Source organism: Atta colombica, unplaced genomic scaffold (assembly GCF_001594045.1).
Source record: "Atta colombica isolate Treedump-2 unplaced genomic scaffold, Acol1.0 scaffold126, whole genome shotgun sequence".
Lineage (NCBI taxonomy): Eukaryota > Metazoa > Arthropoda > Insecta > Hymenoptera > Formicidae > Atta > Atta colombica.
The window spans coordinates 1,749,648-1,753,007 of NW_017259213.1; the positions used below are offsets into that span (position 1 = coordinate 1,749,648).

Consider the following 3,360-nt stretch of genomic DNA (forward strand, 5'->3'; position numbering starts at 1 on the left):
CCAGTATCAACAACAAAAATTTGAAGTTTAATTACTTCATGAATAAATGCGATATCGCTTTGGTTACTTAGGAAACTTAGTTGGTTCCTTCAATTCAATTGAGCTTTTCAGGTTATAATATTATTAAAGGAGATTTCCTCCATGATATGACTGGTGGAGTTGCGATTTTTATTCGCAGCAATATAAAATTCAATATTTTATTCAGAATAGACATTCCAGACTGTGAAATACTATTAAGGTATTTGTCGGTCTTGATCTCATACTGATCCAGACCCAGATACACTCCTATCACTGTTTTACATTCGATCTCGGACATAGAATCAATTGACATAGTCATATTTCACATATGATATCTAAAACATATAGTGATCAGCATCGAAATGATTCGCAATGTGTGAAATTATGAGTTAAAGGACCTTCCTTTCCATGTAAAATGTCGTTTGCCAAAATCATTTATTCCGCAGCCTCCGTAGTGCCGGCTTGATGCTGCTTTTTAGTAGTTGCTTTACTTCAAACTGCTTAGTGGATTAGCATGCCTGCTCTTGATGAATTCACTTGGTATGTACTATCATTGCTTTCTATTACATGTTTTGAGATTTTTTTGTAAATTTTCCTTTTGCTTCTATCACTCTTGAAAGGAAACGTTGCTTCAAAGACTCTTTCTGTTATCAATAAACTTATCTGTTCAATGTTATACAGATTGCAGGATTTACTCCTGAGTACTGTCATAACCAAATACTGGAAGATATAAAAAAAAAACAATTACATTTTCAAAAAAAAAAAACAATTACATTATTATCATATACTGTTTAGTAAGTTTAATTAATATCATTGTTATAAAAATAAACGTAAATTTTTACCTCTTTTTCTTTTCATTGTGATATCTTGAAAAGATGTTTGTTGAATATTCTTAAATATTCTTTGCAAATGCCATCATCAGTATTGCCATAATTTTAAAGACGTGGGCGTCGAATATGATTGTTCTTCCTATTCTCTAATTAATACTGTATCTTCAGTACTAGGATGATTCTATATATAAAGACAAAAGACGAACATAAAATTCAATATTATAATAACATTGTATTTATTATATAATAATATTACAAATCCATCAAACTTTATTTTATTATGCAAGTAAGAGTATTGAGTAATTTAGATGTCAAATGATAGATGATATTAATATTCTTACCAAGAAATTCCAGTTCTGATGATGTTGCTATTGCGGTGCCAGATGCTGTGTTTGTTGTTAGATGACAAAATAGCACTACTTGTTCTATTTAATCGTAGTGGTGCGTTTATTAATTTCCATCATTTCTTCATCAATTCAGAATGAGCGATACCAGTATGGTAATACAAACATCGATCGTCATAACCAATAGCCCATGCCTTCATAATATAAAAATAAAATGAGATAGCTATAAAAGTGCAATTTTCTATTTTCTTTGCGATTAAGAATTAATTGACATCATTACTTGATTATTATAATAGTGAATATTAATGCATTTTGTTTAATATTTTAAACCATTGGCTAATTGTTCTCAAACACCGATTTTTACCTTGAATGTCTTTTTGAAACGCTTCATCATCATGCATTATAGAGCTCATACAGTATTAATACTGATACTAATTTGTATCACTCTGAAGTCTTTCTGCGATGATACTATTTTCAATTAATTTTCACCTTTAATTTATACGATTTTATCAAAATACTCGAATATTTTAATGTAACTACAGTGTCTCTTGTACTTACTTATTAAATACTTATTGGATCTCTCGTCTTTCTTCTTCTTATATTAATAGCTCCCGCCTCTTAAAATTATAAACAGAGATTAGATCACGTTCAAGGTACATAAAAACAAAAAGGTGGTTCAGATGATCAATGCCCGCGAAAATGACAAGTTCGCACGTCGTTCGAACATGCGTCAGGATGAACGGACGAGTCGTCCAAAATCACGGGACAGCTACATGTTTTTATCAAGTTTTATCAAGACATAGTCTAAGTCGGCAACATACTTTCAAAAACACACAAGATAAAAGTATCCGAGCTGAAACAAAAGAACCGAGCGTCGGATGAGTGGTTCCTCAGAACTGTCATATCCGTATGAAATACACGAATTAATACTTTGCCTACCATAAGTACAACCTAAACTAGTTCTACTGATATTCCACCATTAATTTGACATATTCGTAGCTATTCGCCAATTTGATAGAGCTCCATCTTTGTCCCTCAGAATAGGTTGTACTTGTTCCAACAGGAACGTGTATTAAATAACTTGACACAATCGATAATTTAATTTTTAAAAACTTTAGATATTATTAAGTCTTTGAGAAAGCTATAATAAAAAAGTTACATCCTTTCATGAGCCATTACCGCTTAGACTATTAAATTACAAAATTATATACAGAACAGACATATTGAGGACTATTCTACCGTTCTAGTCTACCGTAGTTACCGACAATTATCGGTATCATTAATTAGCAAAAGTCACGAGTCACACTTTTTTTTTTTCATCCTTACCTTTGACTTGTCGCTAGTTAACAATCGAGATAAGACAGTTCTTCTGGATAATTACCTTTAATTATGATCAAAATTCAAATAACGTTGATTGAATTAATTCAATATATTTAACATTAGAAAAAACAGTAATAGAATAAAAAAACAGTAATAGAATACATTTAAACAATAATAATTAAATTAATTCAAACATTAAAAAGTAATAATTAATGTAAAAAATAAAATAATCTTTTCAAAGTTAATTATAGAAAATGAATAACACATCATTACATGTAACAATAAGACGTAAACATTTATGAAGAAATTGTTGGAGAAAAAGATATATGGATCTTGCACGTATAACTTTTAATATGTTTAACTTTTGTTGCAGCAGTCCAGCAGTATCGAAATTGGTTAAATCAATTGTATAATGAATTTTTGTAATTTAAACAAAAAATTATATTTTAGGACATAATTATTTTATAAATAAATCGGAAATAAATTTTAGAATTATATAAATCAATAATGACATTGGAGAGAGAGAGAGAGAGAGAGAGAGAGAGAGAGAGAGAGAGAGGAGAAAAGAAGAAAAGTAAAGATGAAGAGTAGTATCACGCGTCTCGATATTATTTATTATATTTCAGTTTTATTTATTAATATAATGTAATTGGATGTATATCAATTGACCATATCATCATTTGGCTAATTTAAAATAAAAGGTATAATCTTATTAATAAAAATTATTAGGAACAAACCGATGTGAGTGGTGTGTGCAATAAACTGTGTGCAAGTGCGTCGCTCCCATTGTAATCTCAGTAAACTTTTTTTAATTTCTTTCATTTATATTTAATATTAAGAGAAACAAA

General features: G+C 29.5%; 1 long non-coding RNA gene across 1 annotated transcript; it reads right to left on the minus strand.

Moving 5' to 3' along the window:
- Nucleotides 1-6: 6 nt before the first annotated feature.
- Nucleotides 7-1,653, minus strand: LOC108695140. The gene is made up of 4 exons (XR_001932103.1): nt 1,557-1,653; nt 1,190-1,386; nt 861-1,029; nt 7-738 (listed from the first exon to the last, which is right to left on the minus strand). It is a non-coding gene; the product is annotated as an uncharacterized LOC108695140 (long non-coding RNA).
- Between the last annotated feature and the right edge of the window lie 1,707 nt (nt 1,654-3,360).